Source organism: Strongylocentrotus purpuratus, unplaced genomic scaffold (genome assembly GCF_000002235.5).
Source record: "Strongylocentrotus purpuratus isolate Spur 01 unplaced genomic scaffold, Spur_5.0 spur5_scaffold_3, whole genome shotgun sequence".
Taxonomy (NCBI): domain Eukaryota; kingdom Metazoa; phylum Echinodermata; class Echinoidea; order Camarodonta; family Strongylocentrotidae; genus Strongylocentrotus; species Strongylocentrotus purpuratus.
Window position 1 is genome coordinate 34,619,603 of NW_022145609.1, and position 26,975 is coordinate 34,646,577.

At 36.5% G+C, this 26,975-nt stretch overlaps 1 protein-coding gene across 3 annotated transcripts in view; it reads left to right on the plus strand.

Moving 5' to 3' along the window:
- Positions 1–9,256: 9,256 nt before the first annotated feature.
- LOC764902 (putative ferric-chelate reductase 1) overlaps positions 9,257–26,975 on the plus strand; it is an 81,887-nt gene continuing 64,168 nt past the window's right edge. For 2 of the 3 annotated variants that reach the window (XM_003724772.3, XM_001201510.4), the window contains exon 1: positions 9,258–9,554. The gene's annotated coding sequence lies outside the window, so the exon portion shown is untranslated. Of the gene's footprint in view, positions 9,555–26,975 lie in introns of all 3 variants that reach the window. The other variant, XM_030996125.1, reaches the window with a different exon arrangement.

Sequence of the window (26,975 nt, forward strand, 5' to 3'; positions counted from 1 at the left end):
TTTTTCTTAATGATCTATACACCAAATTGCCAGCTGCCTGGAGGATTAAGAGAATTTGCAGAGGGAGAGATGATACTCTAAATGACATTGTTGATCTTTCCAACATTAACTTTATCATTAACAAAACAGTGCATTTTTTTTAAATCTGTCTCTTCCAAAATGCTCTATAACATTTTTATTGCTATAATACAAGATGCATTTGCTTTTAAACATCCAGAGGTAATAGCTATAAATCTAGATAAGTCGGAACTACAACATGTTTCTCAATCCCCAGATTTTCCCACTCTAGATGGGAAGTTAAGGGAATTTCAGTATAAACTTTTACATAACATCATATTTTGTAATGATAAATTATATCTTTTTGGATTAACACAGTCAAATTTATGTTCCTTTTGTAGAAAAGAAGTAGAAACCTATCGTCATATCTTCTTTGAATGTTCTGAAGGGTCCAGAATATGGAATGAGATGGGAAACAGTTTACAGATGTTTCAGTTTCTTAATATGCAATGGATTGATGTGTTGCTTGGTTTCAGAAAAAATATGAAAGATAATATATTGTTAAATCATGTATTGATTTTGGTCAAAATAATATATGATTTACAGTAATCGTAAAAATGGAAAGTTCCCAACTAGCCTGAAGAATTATGTAAGGCTGTAGAGAACTCAAAAAAAGTTGAACATGAAATAGCAAAATTAAAGGACAGACTGCCAATATACATTATCAAAAATGGGAACATTTTACCCCTTAAGGCAGGGGAACTGATTGTATATATATTGTAATTCCTGTTTCCTGTTCACTCCCTCACTTTCTCATCGATCCGGACTCTTATCTGCTATCGTGTTTGCTTGTTTTTTTATATTTTATATATATTTTTTTTTTAAATAACGGTATAGTTACAGACCTCCACTGTGTTTATAATGTATGAGACAATGTACTACATGTATGTTTATACTGTAAGAACAATTGTGTTCCTATTCATCATTTTGTATAATTATGAAGATTTGAATAAAGGCAAAAAAGCTTTTAAAAAAAATGTAAAGTGGAGTAGACAGAGAGGAGATACAATTTTTTTTCAGGAAACTTTTAGTACAAACGATGTTGAGGATCGATGGGAGAGGGAATGAAGTGGGGAGTGTTTTTTTTTAGTCACAGGAGCAACCACAGTCGAGGAGTTTTTATTCTGATTTCACAAAAACTGAAGTTGAAGGTATTGAGAAGTGAGTGTGATTCAGACAGGAGGTACATTATTTTAGAAAGTGAGGTACAAAACATAAGATACATTATTTGTAATGTTTATTTTCCAGTTCGAGAAAAAAAGCAGGAACAAATAGATTTTTAAAATCATTTAAGTGTTCGCTTAAATAAATTCAATTTAAACAAATCCCTCATGATAATTGGTGGCGACTTTAATATGATTTGGAATTTTGAATTGGATATTTCAAGTAAAGGGAGTATTAGAGGTCACAAGTTTAATTTAGAATTCGAGGATTTCCTTGGAAGGTTTGATATGCTGGATATATGGAGGAAAAGAAACCTAGATACGATTCAATTTACTTACAGACAAAATAACCCTTTAATTCAAAGTAGGTTAGACTATTGGATAGTTTCAAACGAACTGGAGAAACAAATTGCCGAGCGTAATGTTATACCCTCCATAGCTCCTGATCACTCTGCCATTCATCTAGGTTTGCTTTTGGGTGATAAAGTTTTTCAGAATATAGGTCCATTTTACTGGAAGTTCAATATAGTCTGTGTTTTGATGTAGAATATGTTCAATATATGAGAGCAGAAATTAAATCTGTCGTAGATCAGGGGAAGAAAGTATTACAGACGCTAGAGTCCTGTGGGATTTCGTTAAAATGAAAGTTCATGAAAAAACAAAGACATATTCCAAAGGTAGGCACAAGAAACAAAGGGAAACCTACGCAAAATACAGAGAGATATTCAGAAGCTTGAAATTTCATTGGTTATTTCTCCAGATAATGATACCTTACAAAATTTAGAGTCAAAGAGAAAGGAACTCAAAGTGTTATATGATCAGAAAGTAGTCGGGTTAAAAGTTAGATCGCGTGCAAAATGGTTTGAAGAAAGTGAAATCAATGAAAATTATTTTAAACAACTGTTGGCATCAAATCAGAAAAAAACATTTATAGACAAAATACAATTAAATGGTATGAATGAAGAAACATCTGATCCAAAACAAATTTTAAAAGAAATTAATTTTTTTTATCATAACCTATACTCAGAAAATGAAAAGATGGATAGGACAGATGATCTCTTTTTTAATTTGTCTCACTTAAATATAAGTGAAGCAAGTAAGAAGTCGTGTGATGAGACAATTACATTTGGGGAATGTACTTCAATGTTAAATAAAATGTCTTTAAACAAATCGCCTGGGAATGACGGTTTGTCAGTGGAATTTTATCGCAGTTTTTGGCCTGATATAGGGAACCTTGTTTTGGACTCCTTCAATGCCTCCTTTGAGAAGGGTGAATTGTCCACCACACAGAAACAGGGTGTAATAACGGTAATAAAAAAAGAAGATAAAAACCCTTTATATATTCGCAATTACAGACCAATTACCCTCCTTAATGTGGATTATAAACTTTTGTCTAAAGTGTTGGCGGAAAAAATAAAGAATGTATTGGAAGAGGTGATACATGTAGATCAAGTTGGATTTTTGCCTGGTAGGAATATAGGAGAAGCGGTGAGAATTATTGACGATGTCATATTTTACACACAGGTATACAAGGTACAGGGTTTTCTAGTAACAGTTGATTTCGAGAAAGCTTTTGACACTGTCTCACACTCATATATGAATTTCTTACTGAAAAAATATGGTTTCGGCCGATATTTTTGTAGATGGATAGAAGTATTGTATAAAAATGTAGTTAGCTGTGTCATGAATGGGGGCTTTTCCACAGGCTATTTTGAAATAGGCAGGGGAGTAAGACAAGGAGATCCCTTAAGTCCATATTTATTCTTGTTAATCATAGAAACATTAGCAGTGGTTATTCGCAATGAACAAAAATTAAAAGGTATTTTGATAGGCAATATACAGATGAAAATAGTAATGTATGCAGACGACTGTTCAATTTTTTTGAAAGACACAGAAGATATTAAAATCTTAGAAAAAATATTAGATTCCTTCTCTCATGTATCTGGATTAAGAATTAATAGGGACAAAACACAAATTATGAAGCTTGGTTCTTCTAGTCACAGTAATGAAAATTTGACCGGTATAACATTGGGTAAGATGGTTTCTCTGGTAGAAGTTCTTGGAATATACTTCTATTTGGATATTAATGTTAAAGAAGAAATGAATTATAAGGAAATACTGAGCAAAATAAAAAGACTGTTAGGGTGGTGGAAGCAACGGGATTTAACACTTTTTGGGAAAATTCAATTGGTTTTTGCAATCTCTAAATTACTATATGTGTCTTCTATAATGTCGGTACCACAAAGTGTTTTCAAGGAAGTTGAAAAGATATGTTTTAATTTTATATGGAATGGACATGATAAGATAAAAAGGAATATTTTATATTTGAACTATGATAAAGGGGGTTTGAAAATGTTGAATTTCAAGTACATGATCTATGCACAGCGTGTAGTGTGAATTAAGAAACTGCTTGGTGGCAATAATGACATGAAATGGAAACAATTTTTCGAATATATATTCAGAACGGTATAGGAGGAAAGTTAATATTTCTTTGCAATTATAATCCCACAACCATCTAGAGGCATAAGGCAAGGTTGTCCCCTGTCTGCCCTACTTTTTATCCTGAGTGTCGAAGTTTTAAGCAACAAAATAAGACAGAATGTAAATATTAAAGGTATTACTATTGGAAGACACAAAACAGAAATTAAGGTAGCTCAACTGGCTGATGATATGACAATTTTTGTACAAGACGTTAAATCCGGAAGGAAGGTAGTAAATGTGATTGAAAATTTTGAAAGGGTATCAGGAATACATTTAAATACGAATAAAACTAAAGCAATATGGTTGGGCAAAACCTCTCCTTCAGAGACAATAAAAAATATAAGTTGGTGTGATACTTTTGTTAAATCTCTGGGTATATACTTCAGTAAGAATAAATCTTTGAGTGTGAAAATGAATTGGTCTCAAGAAAGATTCATTAAAATACAACAGCTTTTAAATTCTTGGAAACGGAGGAACTTGACATTTAAAGGGAAAGTAATTATCTTAAAAAGCCTTGTTATTTCAAAATTGATTTATACAGCTCAAGTTTTATCATGCCCTATGGAATGGATAAAAGCGTATGAAAAGTTATTTTATAATTTTTTATGGGGTAATAGAGCAAAAGTGAAAAAGGAAAACATGATAAATACTCTTCAAATGGAGGCATGAATATGGTTGACATATATGTACACAATTTATGTCTTTAAGAATAAAATGGTTGTTTAGCTTCTTAAGTTTTAAAGAACTCCAAGAAAAGAAAGGGAAGTGGATAATTTTTTTGACTATTGGATTGAAAAACTGGGAGGGATTGATATTATTATGAACTGTATATGTTTACCAAAATATGTGACTTTTTACAGAGGGAAAATACCTGATTTTTATTGTGACTTACTTTGTACATGGTTTACTGTAAAGCAAGTTAATTATGTAAAAGATATACACCACACCTATGGAAGAGTTACAAAAGAAATGATTTGGTTAAATTGTGATATCAAATTTAAAGGAAAAACATTGTTGTATAAAAATTGGATAAAATCGGGTATATTATTTTTAGGGGATATAGTGATAGGAAATAGATTTTTGACAGTCAAAGAACTGAAAGATAAACTTATCTATTATGATGGTAGATGGTTGAGTGAATATGCCAAAATAAGAACCGCAATACAACAAAGATGGAGGCGAATCATAAAATATGGCGAACAAGTTTATGATTTCAACGATTACAAACGTAAATCAGTTATATACTCTAATTTGAATTTGAATAGTTTTGAATTTTCAATACACTCTATTACTGTGAAAAAAATATATACGGAACTCATAAAATTAATCCAAAAACCATCTAGGGCGGTAGACTTCTGGAACAAAACCTTACAGACAAATTTTACTATTAAGTGGGATTCTTTATGGTTATTTAAATTGAAATATGCTCGTGATAATTATTTGATACAATTCAACTTTAAATTTATGTATAATACCTGTTAATTTATTCAAATGGAAAATCAAAGAAAACAATTTGTGTTATTACTGTAATAAACCTGGTACTATTATACATGTATTTTTTGAATGCGAAAATATTTACCGATTTTGGAACGTTATTGAAATATTATTATGTAACTCCTTCTGTAAAGATTTCAAAATCTCACCCATTTGTGTTGTATATGATTTTCATGACGCAAAAGAAAATGTTACAGATATTGATTTAATACTTCATTATGCTTTATTTGCAATCTATAAAGCAAGTGTAGGAAATCAATTTAATAAAAATGTAGTAACGAGAATAATAAGCAAATATTTTTTGTTTATGTTGAAATACAAAATAGAAGTAGAGGAAAACAAAACTAAGACAACGAATTTGAATATTATTAAGTGGAAGGAGACAATTACTAATTTAAAATCTGCTATCAAGTAAAGAGATATATAATTTGATTTGACCTCATTTAGACATGTTATCCATGCTTTGTTATGAATATTTATGTATTACGATGTTATCCATTATTTTATCAGAATAAAGATTTATTTCAACAACAAAAAAATAAAAAAATAAATAAATAAATAAAAAATAATAATCCCAAAACAATCAATATTAAGGCACCCAACCTATACTTGGATTTTTTTGAACATCTGGAATTATCTAAAGGAGAAGGAATATATTGTAAAAGAAACACATAATGAAAATCAAATTATCTTTAACAATACTTTTATTGCAGGTAGTATAATTCCTTTTAATGCAAAATTATTTCATGTGAACATTTTTCAAGTTAAACATTTGACGGACGCAGAAGGTGATATGAGATCAGGGGACTATTTCATAAGGAAAGGTCTTAATGTAGACGATCTGTTTTTCTCAATGATCTATACACCACATTGCCAGCTGCCTGGAAGATTAAGAGAATTTGCAGAGGGAGAGATGATACTCTAAATGACATTGTTGATCTTTCCAACATTAACTTTATCATTAACAAAACAGTGTATTCTTTTTAGTCTGTCTCTTCCAAAATGCTCTATAACATTTTTATTGCTATAATACAAGATGCATTTGCTTTTAAACATCCAGAGGTAATAGCTATAAATCTAGATAAGTCGGAACTACAACATGTTTCTCAATCCCCGGATTTTCCACTCTAGATGGGAAGTTAAGGGAATTTCAGTATAAACTTTTACATAACATCATATTTTGTAATGATAAATTGTATCTTTTTGGATTAACACAGTCAAATTTATGTTCCTTTTGTAGAAAAGAAGTAGAAACCTATCGTCATATCTTCTTTGAATGTTCTGAAGGGTCCAGAATATGGAATGAGATGGGAAACAGTTTACAGATGTTTCAGTTTCTTAATATGCAATGGATTGATGTGTTGCTTGGTTTCAGAAAAAATATGAAAGATAATAATATTGTTAAATCATGTATTGATTTTGGTCAAAATAATATATGATTTACAGTAATCGTAAAAATGGAAAGTTCCCAACTAGCCTGAAGAAATATGTAAGGCTTTAGAGAACTCAAAAAAAGTTGAACATGAAAAAGCAAAATTAAAGGACAGACTGCCAATATACATTATCAAAAATGGGAACATTTTACCCCTTAAGGCAGGGGAAGTGATTGTATGTATATTGTAATTCCTGTTTCCTGTTCACTCCCTCACTTTCTCATCGATCCGGACACTTATCTGCTATCGTGTTCGCTTGTTTGTTATATTTTATTTATTGATTTTGTTTAAATAACGGTATAGTTACAGACCTCCACTGATACAAGACCATTATATAGTTATAATGAAAAATGCACCATATCATTATAAGTAAATATAACAAATTTTGTTATCATGGGATATGAAGCAGCACCTTTACCTTATACTTTTTTGTTTATATAAGAAAATCTTTGTTCAGATTGCTTAATTTATATTGAACTAATTAATTTGCATATTATGTTGTAAAAATTGTTCCTTTTTATAATGTTGTATCAAAGTATTACCGTCACCTTTTCCTTTTTAAAAGGAATTGGAGCACATTCTGTACACTTGTTTGAATGTGTACTATATTAGTTTGGATACTTATGAAAATATTTTTTAAATATGTCTGTGTTTATAATGTATAAGCAGGCTCGTAGCCAGGGGGAGCGGTGGGGGCGGTCGCCCCCCCCCCCCCCCAAAAAAAAAAAACGCCGGCCAACTGAAAAAAAGAGAGAGAGAAAGAGAAGAAAAAAAGTGAGAGGACGTAGGAAGAAAAAGGGAAAAGGAGTCGAGAACGGTACAATTACGAATCGTCTTCTTTCTCTAATAATTTAATGAAACTTCAAACTTCCGCGCTTCGCGCGAAAAGGAGGAAATTGAGTTCAAATTAAGGATTAAGAGTAGAGAACGGAACAACGAATAGTCTTCTTCGTCTCCGCGCTATGCGCAGGATCGGCGGACTGAATTCAGACAAGGATTATGAGTCGAGAAATGTACAAGAATCGTCTTCTTTCAAAATCCTCCCTCCCTGCACCTACCCCCTTAATGAAACATCAAAACTTCAGAGGAAACTGATTTCAGATAAGAATTAAGAGTCAAGAACGGTACATCGAATCGTCTTCTTTCTATAATAAATTAACGAAACGTCAAAACTTCCGCGCTTTGCGCGGGAGGGGGACCGTAGGATTAAGGGTCGAGAAAGGTACAACGAATCGTCTTCTTTGTCTAATAATACGTCAAAGCTTCCACGCTATGCGCAGGAGGGGCGGACTGAATTCAGACAAGGATTATGAGTCGAGAAAGGTACAAGAATCGTCTTCTTTCAAAGCTTTCGCGCTTCCCCCCTCCCGCGCGAAGCGCGGAAGCCCTACCCCCCCCCCCCTAGGGAGCGCGCTATGCTCGCTCTTTAAGTGATTCGCACCCTTTGCGTGCTCCGCCCCCCCCCCCCCCCAAAATGAAATCCTGGCTACGCGCTTGTGTATGAGACAATGTACTACATGTATATGTTTATACTGTAAGAACAATTGTGTTCCTATTCATCATTTTGTATAATTATGAAGATCGAATAAAGGCAAAAAAGCTTTTAAAAAAATGGAGCGCGTTCATATTGTTCAACGACATGCACAGACGAATCCTAACCTAAAAAATCTACTTGGAAAAGCAGAAAACTGCTCAATCTTTTTGGCCTTTATATAAAATAGATATAGAGAATTAGATTCCATGACATTTGCTCCGGCGACAATTGCTCCGCTGTAAATTTCATACACTAATCGAATGGCTAACTTCAACCCTGGATTCAACACTATACCCTACCCTAAACCTAACCCTAAACCTAACATAAAACCCTATTGAAACCCTAACCCTAACCCTACATCTTAGACGAAATAAAGCCCGGAGCAATTGTCGCAGGAGCAAATGTCGTGTCACCAGAGAGATTTATACAGTGTATAGCATTGTGTTGTTATCATTCTTGTGCTTTTCATGATTTTTTTCCATAAAAGTAACAGAGTGACGGAGGAGATGATGGACATACGAAATCCTGAATAAATGATGGCAGCCGATGGCGCATAGACTACTATTTTGGAATTGTTTCGCGAAAATGGCTAAACAGTTGTGTAAAAAAAATATGCGCGCGGTCTGCGCTGGCAAGAATTAGGTGCCAATCGCGGTGAGGGGTTTTCATGGACCAGTAGATCTGAGATTATATTATCCAAAAAAAGAGAAGAGTACGAATTTACAAATAGTACCAAAAAAAAGAAGAAAAAAAGTGAAAGGCGTAAATATTCTAAAAAAGAATTAAAACAAGAACAACATAATTCATTAACTCTTTAAATTGACACCGAAACTTCATAATATTTAATTCCAAGCAGCTCTAACATTAAATGACTAAAAAATAATGAGTAAACGAGCACATTAACCCCCCATAATCTTGCACTTCGCCAATAACAAAGGCCAAGATAAATCTTTATCTCACACATTGGGCAATTAAGTATCACAATCACAGAAAAGTAGAGCAGCAGAAGTGAGAGCAAGACGCCCTCACCCACAGCCTGGCGGAAATCATCGGAATCGATGGCTAGCGCACTGTACTGATCTCTACGGAAAAATCTGAGATCAGTGCAGTGGGCTAGCGCCGATAAACCCGACAACAACAACAACAATCCTATCATCAGTTTGGCTGCTAGCTTCCGCTTGGTCTGCATTGCATTGCATTCTGATCTGCAACCAGCTGCCTAGGCCTATACGGTACCTACACAGTTAATTCTTCTAGTTGTTTGTAACAGACATCATTCATCACCCTCTAGCCTAGTAGTAGGCCTAGAGGTCTAGTTGCTCTGTGAATTGAAGCGAATACTTTGACGTTATCATCATACTGTTCGGACACACGTCTGGCACTGGGTACCAGGTTAGTGCCGTGGATTGTTTTCTCTAGCCTAACTTGTATTGTAGTTATAGATTAGATCTAACGTTAGATCTAGATCTAGACCTCTAGAGTCTACATTTATTTTTATAAAATGGCTCTCTAGTCTAGTAGAATTTTAAGCATCGTGATTGGTCAATACGCGTCACATGACATGTACAAGTTTTTGATGCAAGCACGATTTTGCAGAAATGAGTGCAGAAAAAGCACAAAAAAAGTTATAGTCTAATACACGTGACCATGGAGATCCAGCGCGTACGTGTAGATCTAGTACGCGCTCCCTCGACCTCGAGTGCATTGCAATTATTGTAGGCTACGCGTAGCAAATATTGTACGCTCCACCATGATCCCCAGCGCAACATACGCGTAGCTTAGCTCTAGCTAGCTAGCTAGCTAGCTAGCTAGAGCGGGTTATTATTAAAAAGCAAATTTTTATTTTACTTTTGCCTTGGATTTAGATCTAACAAAAGTAAGATCTAACGTTAGACGTCTAGAGATTCTAGGCCTGTTTTGACTTTTGGATTTTATAATGAAGCCAGGAATTTCGGCGCTAGTGTAGTTCCGTATCCATTTTTTTAGCAGATTCATATCCATTCTTGGCAAAGGAATTTTAGCCCAATAGAGCCTTGAAACAATCATTTTTTCATGTCGCGAAATTACGTTCATAATTAGACAGGCCCGAGGGGATGACCGGCGTGTCACTGCCCGGTCAAAGTCCACTATTAATTTTAAAATTTTGCGCGAAAGTACATTAACTTGAATCGGTCGCACACACCTACACAGGTAATTGCAAGCTGCAATCCTGATATCGAGCCATGGAGGGACAAAACAAAGAGAGAAAGCCAACAGTGATTGTAGTTAATCATTAATTTTTTATAAACCCAGAAAGTGATTTAAATTAATTATTACCGTGGAAGGTTTGAAAGTAATCCCGAAGAAAGTAAAATTGAATGCCCTTGTTGTAATTTATAGGTTTTTGGAGATGAATTTCAATATATTTTTGTCGCCCCTTTTTTCAAGAAAGAAAGGCAATGAGATCTATACTTAGATCGACAGTTTGTTGTGAGCAGGGCTCAAATTAATTTCTTGTCAACGGGGGCTCTTCCAAAAAAAAAAAGAGCCCCCGTGAGTCTTCTCACGGAGGGGTCTTTTAGTACTGACGGGGGCTCTTTAATACATATTTCCATTGAATTGGTACCCATGATACTCCTAAATTCTATGCTATTTCATCATTATCGGCATTATTTCCCTCTTACAACTTTACAAGTTATAACATGCAGCTTATGGTCAGATCTCCTCCTCCCTCTGTACAAATTTTCTAGTCCAAGCCCGTATACATTCGCCTCCTTGCCAACAGGGCCAACAGGTTTCCTTTTACTAATTTTAGCTTTTGGTTGATTCACTGGTTGAGTTTCATAATTTGCTGGTCTTTTGGAATCACCAGATTTCAGAGGATTCACGATTTTCACGACGAAAAACTTCTCCACGTTTCGGTCCTTGCGCGATCGCCTCTAGCTCCAGCAGACATGGGGCGGCAGCGTGCACACCAGTATACTACCAGCGCAGCTAGTATAGCCACTGCTGACAGCCGCATGGCACTGCAGACTTCTGTGTTTGTATCCGTAATACCCTTTAAGCGTTGGTTGTGAGTAACCCTAGCACATTTCACATGGACAAATTGTTTAATAGATCTGGTGTTAAACAATTAAGAAAACTTGTAAAATTTATAACAGGATTGAATAATACAATTCCTTTGTTCGATCCTAAGGCTGAAAGGCATGGTCCTATTTTTGTTAATAAAACTGTAGCTTTTAATTTTTTTTAATTAAGGTTTTATTTCCACATTAACTGTATATGAAAAGAATTTACAAAGTAAGGCATATACTAGGTAACAAAACATGTACATAATATTCAATTGATACAACAGTAATAAAAACGATTTAATGGCAAGTCATTAAATACAAATGATGCTAACAATAATCTGCAGTAATGAGGAGGAAACCTTGGAAGCATTATGCTTGTAATTAAGGTTACTTGTAGTGGTAGACAAACCAAACCAAAAGAAAAGAAAATTATTCCTCTAACAGCAGAGACCCCAAGTTCAAAGATCTGCAATGCGTGACATTTTCATGATTCGGCGCGCGAGCGCGCGTGCAAGGGTATAATACACGTATAAGGTATAGTGTTTTTTTTTAATCTAGCGCATGCGTCGTGCTTGAGAGCGTTTTCAGACCCTCGAAATGTGTGATGTCATGCCTAATGTGTGACACTTGGTAGCTCTGTAACAGGATTTTATAGTCACTTAAAATATAGAATGATGATAAGCAAAATATTTCTGAAAGAAGACGGAGCATTTTTCAGCCCAGAATTCGGTCGCCCCGAATAGAATTTGGTCACGTGATTTGTGCGTGGTATCTCCGTTGCCAAGGAGCGAAGCGTTTTTGTGCACTATTGCGTGACAAAGCACTGAATGTCAATGCGTTGACCGAATACTGGACGAGTGCTACCGCATCTCAAGGGTATCGTATAAATACCTCTTGCACATCTGCAAGTGCATCATTTGCAAATTCGCTGCGATGGAGCGAACACGGAAGAGCTCCTCTTCACACAGATACTAAATTCATTGCGACATCACACATAGTTGTTACGCAATAGACTTCTACATATGGCTATGCATGTTAGCACATGCGCTAACAGAACACGGAAGTGCAGAAAGTTGTGCGACACTGACCAATTTCGAGTTAAGTTGGAGATCTTTCCAGGGCCCTATACCTGATTTAATTTTAAGGGTTAAGAAAAGTTGTTCAGCTGCTTGATTTGTGCAAGTTTCGTGGCTCATAAATTATTTTAAAAATTGTTACAGCTGTTGAAACGGCTGTCTGACTGAATACTGAGAATTGACCAAATACCAGGCGCGCTACCCTAGTGTATACTTGGTCTTTAGCTCGTGTTTATTGTGTTTTAGAAACAACAAAATGTATATTAAGAATATAATAATGATAATAATAGCCTAATAGTCCACTCCAAATTTTATCACATAGACTTTTTATGCCTCCGTTACGAAGTAGCCGGAGGCATTATGTTTTCGGGTTGTCCGTCCGTCCGTCCGTACGTCCGTACGTCCGTACGTCCGTACGTCCGTCCGTCCGTACGTCCCGTTCTCGTGATCGCGTTATCTGAAGAACCGATTGATGGATTCCTGCCAAACTTTGGTCATGTATGTATCTTGCAGAGCCGATGAACTGATTAGATTTGGGGGTCACGAGGTCAAAGGTCAAAGGTCACAGGGCTCATTATGTATGCAAAAACAGCTCGTGATCGCGTTATCTGAAGAACCGATTGATGGATTCCTGCCAAACTTTGGTCATGTATGTATCTTGCAGAGCCGATGAACTGATTAGATTTTGGGGTCACGAGGTCAAAGGTCAAAGGTCACAGGGCTCATTATGTATGCAAAAACAGCTTGTGATCGCGTTATCTCAAGAACCGATTGTTGGATTCCTGCCAAACTTAGGTCATGTATGTTACTTGCAGAGCCGATGAACTGATTAGATTTTGGGGTCATGAGGTCAAGGTCAAAGGTCATGCGGCTCATTATGTATGCAAAAATAGCTTGTGATCGCATTATCATTAGAACAGATTGATGGATTCCTGCCAAACTTAGATCATGTATGTATCTTGCAGAGCCAATGAACTGAGTAGATTCTTGGGTCATGAGGTCAAAGGTCAAAGGTCATGGGCTCATTATGTATGCAAAAATAGCTTGTGAACGCATTCTCATTAGAACTGACAGATGGATTACTATTTAACTCGGGACATCTTGCGGAGCCAATGAACTGAGTAGATGTTAGGGTCATGAGGTCAAAGATCAAAGGGTCATATATGTATATGAGAAATTGCTTGTAATCACGATATTCTGAGAACCTGTTAATGGATTACAATTGAACTTGAATTTGAAAAATTTCTTCTGTTTTGGTTTGTAAATTGCTCAATGACGGAGGCATCATTTCGACTGCGCGCAGTCGAAGTTCCATCTAGTTTATTACTGAAATGTCTTTTTTAACACTTCTCATACATTACTGCATGACACTCGTGTCTAGTGCTGTGAGAATAAGGTACATTGTACTATGTGTGAGACTACGCTACAGTGTACATTTGTTTGGCGCGTGATCTGACTGGAGCTCATACATATATATTGTGTCGCAATAACCTCTTTTCTTGGCTTGAACAATGACGTCACTGTTCACAATTTTCCTTCTCATTTTGAGATGGATGTAGCTATGGGGCTCAAACCAACGCAAGATTGACATAAACATCATACTCTATCTACCTTTGAATGTTCAGTTTGTAAAAATCTGTATTTTAAAAGATATAATTTGTTTTTGTTTATATTTTCTAGTTGTTAGAAGTTAACATCTGAAATGTTAATCTCTATCTAAATTTCTTTGACTTTAGCTGGATCCCATATTTTTAGGGTCTACCTTCTGCCAATGAGAAGGATTTTAGTGATCAAACCTCTGCGCCCTCTAGGTTTTTCTTAGTCGGTCCTGTGTGCGCGCCATGTTCTTCTGTTACCACAATTATTGGATTCAAATATGTCAAAATGTGCAAGATTGTCAACATTATGGTGAAAGACCGTTACAGATCCTTGATTAATGATTATAGGTATGTTGTGGAGTGTATAATTGTATTTTTGTTACCGGTTTATATTTTTATTTTGTTTTCTTTTCTTTTGGTCAATTTTCTGAATTGGACAACGAGCACACAAATCCTAGGTGTAGAACCCTTATGCCCGGAACCTAGTGCTAGATCTAGATCTACTTAGTTTACGAAATTGGTAGCTACGGCTAGGGCGTAGGCGCTATGCCAAGGCCCTACTTACATGTATTACTAATAGGCACTTCAGTCACGTCACAAAACCCCCTCAGCCTGGACAACTCTTGCTAGCAGCGCGATCGCTCAAACGCGTGTACTGTATTTATGACACTGCTATACACTCACATGCAAATCCGATTGCAATCGCAAGTGATTATTGTTTAGAACATGCAAGTGGGTCTGTAAAATTCAAGTCTAATAACATGACGTTTTAAAGATTGCTTATTAAAAGATTATTAGTAAAGAGTTTGCGATCGAGCAACATGGAATGAAGACACTGAAATGTACATTTTAATGGAAAAGAAACCGTAAACAAAAAAACACAAACATACTGTATACCCCGGTAAAGAGACATAAAATCCATGGGCAGTATTTATAGCTTTACTGTACCTCTGCTGGAGCATAAACGACGCATGCGCATGATACATGTACATTGAAGTAGCTAGTGCTGTATTATTTAAGTCAGGTGCCATTTTCGGGTTAGGTTCGGCAGAGATCGGCAACTTTTTACCCGAACTTTGGTTCAGTTCGGGGTTCGGTAATATAATAGCAAGCAGCGTTATAGCTACAGTGGTCGGCACTAGGCAGGCTGGGCGGGCCCGACTAGCATGATGGACTTCCGCCCACCACTCCTGATGAAAAATACTGCTTCTGACCGTCAAGAATTTCACATTAAAAACTGCTTTAAACATACATGTAACTATTAGTGGAGAAAAGTTGTACTTACATTCATATTTCCTTCTTTAATCGTGTTTTATTTGCAATTTTACAAGAATCATGTTTTCAATTCGACAATAAATGATTATTTTTCGAGATTAGAGAAGTGTTATTGTCTACTGTTACGATTCATGAAAGCTGCCATATTGAATTTACCGATGTATATAATACACAGAGATAGTAACCCAGGCTTGATCGATTACTGTTCTTATACATTTTAATTTTTAGTTGGTATGGTGGCTCCTAAGGGACGCGCAAACGCAAAATTTGACGTATACCTATGCAACAAATTTGTGGATTTTCACTTCAAAGATGTGAAAATCCACAAATTTGACGTATATCTTTGCAACAAATTTGTGGATTTTTACGTCAAAGACGTGAAAATCCACAAATTTGACACCATTGCTTGGTAATTTTTTCGTTTTTTGTTACTCAATGGCCCTGAAGGGACACACAGACAAAAAAAATCTGCGTCCGATATTCATGTCTGCGTCTCCCAAAAGGGACATACAACGTGAATATTGGATGCAGATTTTATTTTTCACGTCTTGGACGTAAAAAGACAATAAAACCCTTGCATAGGTATACATTAATTTTGTGGATTTTCACGTCTTTGACGTGAAAATCCACAAATTTGTTGCATACATGTAGGTATACGTCAAATATATACGTCTGCGTTGGCACAAAAGGGACACGCAGAGGCGAATATTGGACGCGAATTTTTTTCAGTAAGCTGAGCACCATGAAGATAAGCGCACATGGGTTTGTCAGCCCCTAGTTACTGATAAATGCTTAGGAATTTTGATAGATGAAGAATTGAAATGGTCTAAACAAATCGAAAACGTAAGTAAACTTACCCAGAAAAACATTAGCATGATAAAGAGAGCAAAGAGTTTTTTGCCTCAAAAATCCTTAAAGTTACTTTATAACAGTCTAGTGTTGCCACGATTAGATTACTGCTCTGTTGTATGGTCGAACAGATTTCAATCTCATACAACTAAGCTGCAAAAAATTCAAAAGAGGGCCGCAAGAATAATATTGAACAAGACAATGACACACTGTCGGCTGATTTGTTCACAAGTCTGAAATGGATGACACTAGACAAGCGGTTTGAGTTAAGTCGCGTTATGATGATATATAAATGCGTTCATAACTTAGCACCTTCTTACCTTCAGGTAGGCTTAATCAATCCTAATGATGTGCATGAGCATCATACAAGGCAAATAGACAGTGGATGTTTACGTGTGCCTGGATTTCACACTGATTGTTGTAAGTGTAGCCCAATGTTTCTTCTATATTTGAATGGAATAAGCTAGATAATTTGTTGAGAACGGCTTCCTCTGTCAATTCATTTAAGAGATTGTTTAAACAAAGTTGTTTTTGTGAATGGCTCAGCCGAACATACACTATGTGCATGTTCTGTAATATTAACATGACTTATTCACATAACTGCGACTTAATATTTTCCTATTGACATTACTGTTTACTAGGTTAATGATATACACTGTATGTTTATTTTGCAAACAAGTATTATTTTTGTAACTGTTCTGTATAAATGTTATAAACGATGTAAATACTGTTCACTCAGGGCCCCATGGAAGACCACTACTTGTTGGTGAATGGGCTACCCTGTCAAAAGATTAGAAATAAATAAATAAATAAAAATAAAGGGATTACCAGCTGGTATCTCACACTCAGTCCAGATTCACAGTCTTCTATTTGCAGATCCTACACCTATACTTATTCAGTGTAGTTTGCAGGCACAAACCCTTGTCAGTCGTAAAAGAGAGTCTGCACTACAAGACTACCATAGGCCATGTACTATAGCTGTTCTTGACACAACCAGTAGGTAGCTGGGCTAGGCTTCTCTCAAGGCACAATGATTTTTTTTGATGAAGTGTCAAATTAGGGTCTGTGCTTGCAGACTATTTTCAGAGACAGATTGGGAGAGAGAAGGGAGAGACAGATCGGGAGAGAGAAACGAGAAAGAGGAGAGAGAGAACGGGACATTGGGAGAGAGAAATAGAGAGGGGCAGACAGATTGGGATAGAAAGAGGAGAGAGAGAGGGGAGAGACAGATTGGGAGGGAGAAAGGAGGAAAAGATCGAGAGAAGCTATAGGGAGAGAGAGTGGTGGGACATTAGGAGAAAGAGGAGAGAGATAGAGAGAGAATAAAAGGATGTGATGGGGGGGGGGGGGCAAATGGCAACAAGATGCACAAAAAGTAATTGCCGTTAATGAGAGAAGAAGAAAATCAACAATTTGAGCTAAATTCAATGTATTTGTGTTTCTTTGTGATTTTGTTGTCTATATATTTGTCTGAATTGAAATTGTAGACATGATGTTTAGGAGCCACGTACATACTCTACTGCTCTCTATTATTCTCTCTTCACCTTCTTTTTCCCCTTTCTCTCACTCCTCTATTTCCCTCCTTTTTAAAAAAAATATCTCTCTCTATATGATTTCATCATCAAAATGTTTTTTTTTTTAAAATCATTGTAGGCCTACCGTATTTATTTGCTGTAACTAAATCAATGAAAGAAATTAAGTCCACATGGTACCAATTTTTATAGTATCCCCCGGCAGTATGCCGGTGGGGTACTTTGGATTCAGCAGCGTTACGCCGCCGCCGCGTCATATTCTTGTGTGCGCTCTCACTGCCACATTTCTTGATGGATTTCTTTCAAATTTTGTATGGAGGTGTATCCTGGTATAATCTACATACCTATAACTTTTGGTGATGCTGCCCCCAGTGTTCCGTCTTCTATAGGGTACAAGGCCATATTTCTGTGGATGGTTTGTGTGCGCTCTATAGGCCACATTTTTAAAGGGATTTTGTTCAAATTTTGAACGAAGGTGTATCTTGGTATAATCTACAAGCCTATAGATTTTAGTGATGCTGCCTCCAATGTTCCGTCTTTTATAGGGTCAAAGGTCATATTTTGATAGATGTCTTGTGTGCACTCTAGTGTGCGCTCTAACTGCCACATTTCTTGACGGATTTCTTTCAAATTTTGTATGGAGGTGTATCCTGGTATATTCTTCATACCTATAACTTTTGGTGATGCTGCCCCCAGTGTTCCGTCTTCTATAGGGTACAAGGCCATATTTTTGTGGATGGTTTGTGTGCGCTCTATAGGCCACATTTTTAAAGGGATTTTGTTCAAATTTTGAACGAAGGTGTATCTTGGTATAGTCTACAAGCCTATAGATTTTAGTGATGATGCTGCCTCCAATGTTCCATCTTTTATAGGGTCAAAGGTCATATTTTGATAGATGTCTTGTGTGCACTCTAGTGTGCGTTCTAACTGCCACATTTCTAGACGGATTTCTTTCAAATTTTGTATGGAGGTGTATCCTGGTACAATCTACATACCTATAACTTTTGGTGATGCTGCCCCCAGTGTTCCGCCTTCTATAGGGTACAAGGCCATATTTTTGTTTGTGTGCACTCTATAGGCCACATTTCTAAAGGGATTTTGTTCAAATTTTGAACAAAGGTGTATCTTGGTATAATCTACAAGCCTATAGATTTTAGTGATGCTGCTTCCAATGTTCCGTCTTTTATAGGGTCAAAGGTCATATTTTGATAGATGTCTTGTGTGCACTCTAGTGTGCGCTCTAACTGCCACATTTCTCTACGGATTTCTTTCAAATTTTGTATGGAGGTGTATAAATGGAACTCCTTTTTTCATCAATTGCACCATCTTTTTCATGGGTTCAATTGTTATATTTTCTTTGCTGTTTTGCATGCACTCTGCCAGTCACATTTTTCTACAGATTTCTTTCAGATTTGTATTAAGGTTCATTATAGTTTACTCTAGACCTCCACAAATTTGGTGCTGCTACCCCCCAGTATTTCATCTCTTATAGGGTCAAAGGTCATATTTAAAGGAATATCTTGTGTCGCTATGCAAATCACATTTCTTTCAAATTTTCTATAAATATGCATCATAATCTGATCTACACACCTATTGTTTTGGTGATGCTGCTCCTAGTCTTGACAATAGTCTGAGCCACTTGCGGCAATCTCTACGTCATCCTTTTGTTTCACAAAGAGGAGAGGGAATCTTTGTCCCTCCTTCCACATAAGGATAACACAAAATCGCTGCCACTGCCGGGGGATACATTCGCATTGCGCAGCAATACAGATTGCGATATTTCTAGTTGTAACTGTTTCAGAACTTCCTCTATTAGTCATTGTCCTCAAACAATACTGAAAATGAATGAATAACATGTACATTGCAACCTGTAGCATTCCATTGCCAAGTGCATCAATGTCCTCTTCTTGCTGAAAACAATAACAAGTACAGTGTAAGTCTTAATTAAGACACACTGAAAATAGTCTGCAAGCACAGACCCTAATTTTACACTTTATCAAAAATCCATTGTGCCTTGAGAGAAGCCTAGCCCAGCTACCACCAGGTGAAACCCAGTCTGGCTTGTCTTTGGTTGGTGCCTCCTATGGCCTTCCAGTAGGCGAGTTACCCAGCAACTCAAGGACCTGGTGTGTTTTGTATTTTTGTTGAGCGACCTGCACTCATGCGAGCCCAAAATCAAGAAATTAAATTATACCGTCCATACCTCATTATGTCATGTAGATTAAAACTGGTCTTGACTATTATAATAGTAGGCTATTTAATCATAAACACACATATATATAAATACATATATATATGTATATATAAATATATATTTTTTTTTAATATATCAGTTTTTCAGCTATATGCCTATATATATATATATATATATATATATATAGGTCGTAGGTAACGTATTGTACTTTATTAAGATTAAGGTATTACTAACTGCACCTTGCACAAAAAGCCCAAAATATCTGCATAATTTGAGATTTTCAAAAACTGTTTTTCAGTCTAATTAAATTAATGGTTTTATTTATTTCTTTCTCGTTTTTTGTTTTGCTTTTGTTTTTTCCCGGAAAGGAGACATCCCACCGACAGACATCACATAGTCTTTGACCGGTATTGGAGGGGCCTAGGCTGCGCATGAACATGCAAGCCGAGAAGCCTGTTCAACGTACCGAACCGGGCTGGCCAGAAAATACGTACAAAACGGTTAAATGATTTTATGTTGACAGCCTGTCTGGAATCTCCGCAAAATGCGAAAAATTGAACAGCGTCGATTTTTTTTCTTCCCTCCTTTTATGGTTGTTTCCATTTAAATTATAAAAAAAAATTGAATTTGGCGTAAATATTCACAATTGAATGACACACGCCCTTAAAACTAAAACAACAACAACAAAAGGTAGTGTCAGGAGCAGCTATAATACATGGCCTATGGTAGTCTTATAATGCAGACTCTCTTTTACGACTGACCAGGGTTTGTGCCTGCAAACTACACTGAATAAGTATAGGTGTAGGGTCTGCAATTAGAAGACTGTGAATCTGGACTGAGTATGAGATACCAGCTGGTAATACCTTTATCAGTAACTAGGGGCTGACAAACCCATGTGCGCTTATCTTCATGGTGCTCAGCTTACTGAAAAAAATTCGCGTCCAATATTCGCCTCTGCGTGTCCCTTTTGGGCCGACGCAGACGTATATATATTTGACGTATACCTATGCAACAAATTTGTGGATTTTCACGTCAAAGACGTGAAAATCCACAAAATTAATGTATACCTATGCAAGGGTTTTATTGTCTTTTTACGTCCAAGATGTGAAAATAAAATCTGCGTCCACTATTCACGTCTGCGTGTCCCTTTTGGGAGATGCAGACATGAATATCGGACGCAGATTTTTTTTGTCTGCATGTCCCTTGAGGGCCATTGAGTTACGAAAAACGAAAAAATTACCAAGCAAAGGTATACGTCAAATTTGTGGATTTTCACGTCTTTGACGTAAAAATCCACAAATTTGTTGCAAAGGTATACGTCAAATTTGTGGATTTTCACGTCTTTGAAGTAAAAATCCACAAGTTTGTTGCATAGGTATACGTCAAATTTTGCATTTGCGTGTCCCTTAGGAGCCACCATAAGTTGGGGAAAATACCCCCCAAAATCGTAATTTTCCAGAATAAATAAATAAATAAAAATACTATAATATGTATTTATTTCATTTTTTATATACCGGTAGTTCAATTTGACCGATATTTTTACAATTAAAATATTGATTGTTTTTTATTGATTTGGTTTGAGCCGAACATGTTTTGATCAGCGCCCTACTACACACATGTAGTCGTGTTTATAGCTTGCGATCGCGAAATGCAGAGGTCAGGATTTGAGATTAAAATGGCGTCGGTGAAGTCAGCCCACCACTGGAGAGGCATAAATCACAAAGAAGGAAAATGGGGAAAAAGTAAATTTAGATCAAGCAATCATGACATGAAAATTAGGTACAAATTGACAAGTTAATTAGCTTGCGAAAACGTTTACATTTTTCTGTCGAATGTCCGAAACAGGCCTTTGCATTCGGTTTGGCTACAGCACTCAGTAAAAAGCAGGAATCCTAGCTTTCATACATGTGTATATCTATACCAAAAAAATCAATCTTCAACTAAAATTTTTTTCTGAATGTTCTGAATAGGAACTTGATTTTTTTCTCAAAGGTTAATTCACATCTTAAAGGTAATACAAAGTTTTGGTATGGGGTCATGTATTCGGTTCAAATGAACATATTGGAAACATATGCGATCCTACAATACTCATTGATCGTTGTCGCGGTTGAAATCGAGTCTAAAGTTATGAAATTGTAGATAATAAACTCTTTATGTTGTATAGCTTCCTCTCAAGGTCAAGATATTAATTAAGCTATAAAACAATGTTTCTTGACCAAAATCGACCAATTAGCTATTCCCGTTTGGAAATTATATAACACAACTACATATTCTGAGAATTTCATGGTCGCAGCTACCATCGTACGGCCGTAGGCGCCATTTGAAATTTATAAAAATTTACCGGGAGCACCAGTAAATTTTTATATTCAATTTTACTCGAAAACAAAAGTGTTTCAGGGGCTAAATTTTCTAGTGCTTATAATACACCTACAGGGGCATCCAAATATATAAAAATTGTAAAGAATCACTATCCTCCCAAATTTTCAAAATTTCCCAAAACTTTGTATTACCTTTAATAAGCGCAAAGTTCACTGCTGCACAGTGACGTCATGCATGCACGTATCTACGCTCGTAGTGCGATCGACGGTGTACCATATTTCATGCACACGTTCCTTGCACTGTGTATGTTGCAAAATATAGCAAGTTAGTTGCACGTACGATTTAAAACCAAGCTTAATGTTTGCTCAAAACAAATGTTAATTTGCAAACCAGAACACTGTTCATTATTAAAGCTTGTTTAGACACGGAGGGCCAAGTGGGATTGACCAATGAAACTGAAGGAATGGGAATTATGATCAATCACCTGTGATGTAATTTTTTACTTATTCTTTATCTTTATCTTTAATTTCATTTCATTTTAACAATAAAATACACCTTGTACAAATTTTGAACTAGCATACAAGCCTTCAAAAAGTAGCGTAATGTACATGTTTATGTACGCTGTACTTTGCAGGCTGAATTAATACTTTATTACAATGGAAACTTTTTGTATATGGATTCATAATCAAATGTAGTTTCATTACATGTACTAAAAGTAGAGTAGAGTGAATTGTCAAACAAACAATACTCTGCACTTAATGCATGTAGAAACCATTTTTTTCTTCTTCACTTCTTCATGTGTAGAGTAGTAACAGTGGTATCCCACAAAAGAAACATTGGTCTGTTTACATGCAGGATTACAATTTACCTCTCAGTTTGTTTGTGTGGACATGATAACTTCAAAGAAGAAAGGCTTGCCATGGCCACACCCACATTGGGTACTGTGTGACCTGATTTCTGCTCTGCTCTTCTACATGTATGACTAGGGTCATCTGTTATTGTTACAAAATTTATATTCATTTCTTTTCAAGCATAATTGATTTTGGAGCCACTGAAGGTCAGTTTGGTGTATTAGTTGAAAATGCCCACATGTTTTGATAATAGATGATTTCGCCCAAAATTTTGCTTTTAGTACGTTTTTTGCACACTCAAGTATAGTACATGTACATGTGTACAGCTAACAACTGAAATATTCATGAATACCCTTGCCAAGTTTTGCACTTTTTTAAGTACCGTATGTGAAAAATTCATTTTTCTTGATTTGTGTCTCTTGAGAATATTGTAGCTTACATCTAAAAGTATTCAACAAAGACCCTTATTCAGCTAGTCCACGTTTCATTCTTGAGTTACAAGAAAATACAAAAACATCAAATTCACAATGAGTTTGGATAGTTCAGTTGTTAATTGTACTACATACCTAGCAATTGTTCTGTCTTAAAAATGTTATGAGGACAATCATTTCTGTTTACATCCTCTACGATACAACTTTTAAAAGATGGTTAGTACGATCAAAGATACCAGAACACTATGACTTAAATCTCCACACTGACATGCACCTGGCACAAATGGGGCCTAAAAGTCAAGACCTGCTCATGCATATACATGTACACATTAACATTTCAATCTTGTCCCCCTATGGAAAGGTTAATAATAATATGGAGTATATAGCGCCGGTATCCGCCAGGCTTTGACGCTCATGGCGCTTTACACATATTACCCATTTGCTTTATATATTTCTATCCCATTAATTTCCCTTATTGCAGTATATCCCCCAAACTTGATTTCCCCATGCCTTTGCCCAGGTTATATGATTTGTATCATATTGCATGCATGACATTTCACAAAATCTTTAAGAATTGATAATCATTTATTATAAATAGTTTATCAAAATTCACATTTTTCATGATTTAACTGAAACAAATTACTCTGTATTAGTGCATCCACACACAAACATATCACTATCAATATAACTTGGATGCTGGTTTGAGGAATAAGATTCTTAAGGGGAAAATTGAAAATTTATATTATCAATATAAAGAAAAGAATTAGTGGATAGTGAGGCAATGACATCACAGACTCATTAGTGAGTTCCCAATTTGTCTTGTGATTTTCAAAGTTTTTCATGTCATTAAAAATTCATAACTTTCTTAATAGTTATCCAATTTTGTTAAAACTTTTTTTTATTGAATTGTCTGATTTTTCTGCTTCTATTGAAAGTACGTCATTTTTTTAAGTAGACTTGCCCTTTAGGGGCCTTCATTATTTGTTAATTCCTGCAGTCTTCAGATTTATGTTCCAGAATACAGGTGTATGTAATTTTATTTACAAGGTAGTATACCTAGTAGTTTATCAAGTATATGTGTACAGATTGCATTGAAATGTGAAATACACTTTACCTATAATAGGACTATAGATAGGTGAGAGCGATTTCATTCTGGAAAGCTATAAAAAAAAAAAGCTTGAGTAGATAATATAACAATGACATGCAGGAAAGACTCAAGTTTACTTCCCCAAAAAGCACATATTTTCATGACTTGCATTTCTGTGAAGGCAGCATCAATCACTATAAGTAATACGCTAAGACTCTGCGGGGGGCATGACGTCTCCTTTTGTATTCTATTGTTTTTTAATGAGATCGCTGACCGAAGTTGGTGCAGCTATCTCCTCCTGAACCATCCCCTCGGAGTACCGGTGCCCGGTCCCATCCTCCGCGAGAGAGTCTACTCTGTGGAATTGGCTATACTCCACCCGAGGTCCTCCTCCTTGTCGATGTCCAGGGCGAAAACAGATGCAATATGCATAATGCATGATATGCGTGACGACAGAGATACCTCATGCATATTCAACATTACATCCGTATCAAAGAGACACACGACAGATGACGATCAACTCACATTATGTTGCGTATGAAATGCACAATGCAAAGCGTGGGGATTACCCAGAGTAAAGCATCTTTCTATAGGATGTGCTTTGTAGTAGCTGCACAAGCAAGAGAGATACACGGGGCTTCCCGTCCACGTCCAAACTTAGAGACCTATTTTCATCATGATTGCCGCGATTTTTATATAGTTTTCGTGAATGAAGGTATGAAATCAAAGCTTATTTTGTGATTATTATGGCCATGTTTACTGAATTTTGATTATCATATTCTAAAGGAAAGTTTTCACAAGAAAATCACTGGACTGACAGTTCAGTCGCAAGCTGCCTTCAGTCAACACACAGTGCAGTGCTGCTGCTGTCGCGCGGCCTGGACTTTGACTGAGTGTAGAGTCGAAAAGTATGGGGGGCCAAGCAGGCCAATATTCGTATGGGGGGGGGGGGAAGCAGGCCAATATTCATACAACTATACAACTACACATACGTCTATCCATCCATCGAAGAACCCGTCAACAGCGTTTGGGCCGAAGTGCCATAATTTTATCCACATATACGACTATAAACCTATACGACTCTCCGTCTACTCAGCCATCGGAGACTATTATTGTCTTATATCTACAGTAAATTACAAGAAAGCATTAAATAAGGTTATGAATTGTACATTTACAAATTAAAAGTTAAATATCAACCAGACAGAAGTATGTGACTTCATGCATTGCAAAACAGTCAGTTGCGTAATGAGTAAAATCGTTGGGGGGGGGGGGGGGTGCAGAAAGAAAATCTGCATCACCATGCACCATTCTTCCATGTTACATGCAGACTCCAAGAAACTTTCTTCAAAGTGGGGGGGGGGGGGGGGGGAGAGATCAGATCGCAGCGAGTTGAGTGTATATATAATATAGGCGTGGGGTCCACGGGTTTCAAGGGGCCATAAACCCTCGAAAGCTTGGGGGTTTTAGGCATTTAATTAGGGTCAGATGAGCATATTTTTAATACTTTATTTGTGACACTGGCCGGTCTCTAATTGGCGTGGGGTCAATACGTACATGTAGAGTTGCGTAGTGTTGCGTACCAACTACGCTGGCCTACGTTACTATATGCTGAGGGACGGAAAGGGGTATGCAAGATGAACGAAAACAATTCAACATGTTTAATTTTTTTTCGAGTACTTTTGGCGTAGAAACTTGACGCAGAAAGTACGCCTTTTTACGCAACAGTACGCTACCCTACGCCAGATCGACAAAGCAGTAAAAGCTTTCCACACAGTAAGCAACCATAAGCAAACCTGTACGCCAGCTTTCGCATAACCTACGCAGGGACTATTTTCCCATAAATACGCAGCCTAATTTCTGCGTAGTCAGTACGCCACACTACGGAACTGGTACGCAAGATGAACAAAAACAATTCAACATGTTTAATTTTTTTCGCGTACTTTTGGCGTAGAAACTTGACGCAGAAAGTACGCCTTTTTACGTAACACTACGCTACATGCCTACGCAACAGTACGCTACCCTACGCCAGATCGACAAAGCAGTAAAAGCTTTCCACACAGTAAGCAACCATAAGCAAACCTGTACGCCAGCTTATGCATAACCTACGCAGGGACTATTTTCCCATTAATACGCAGCCTAATTTCTGCGTAGTCGGTACGCCACACTACGGAACTCTACGCAGTTCCAGTGGCTTAAAGAATAACTACCGGTACAGTTGGATCGTTTTTTTTATTTTTATATAAATGGCAAATAAAGTTCTTGGTGGTTCTAATTTAGAGAGTCTCTATATCTATTAACACCCCCGCCCCCTCTACCAGTACATTTGTATCGTTTTTTAATTTTTATATAAATTGCAAATAAAGTTCTTGGTGGTTCTAATTTAGAGAGTCTCTATATCTATTTACACTCCGGCCCCCTCTAGAATCCCGCGGATTTCCGCGGGTCCTGCTAGTCTACATGTATACTTTATTATGGCATTTAACAAAAAAGGATGCGCTTTTTTGTCAATGATTCAACTACCTACATACTGTACACTGTATGAGTCAGCATT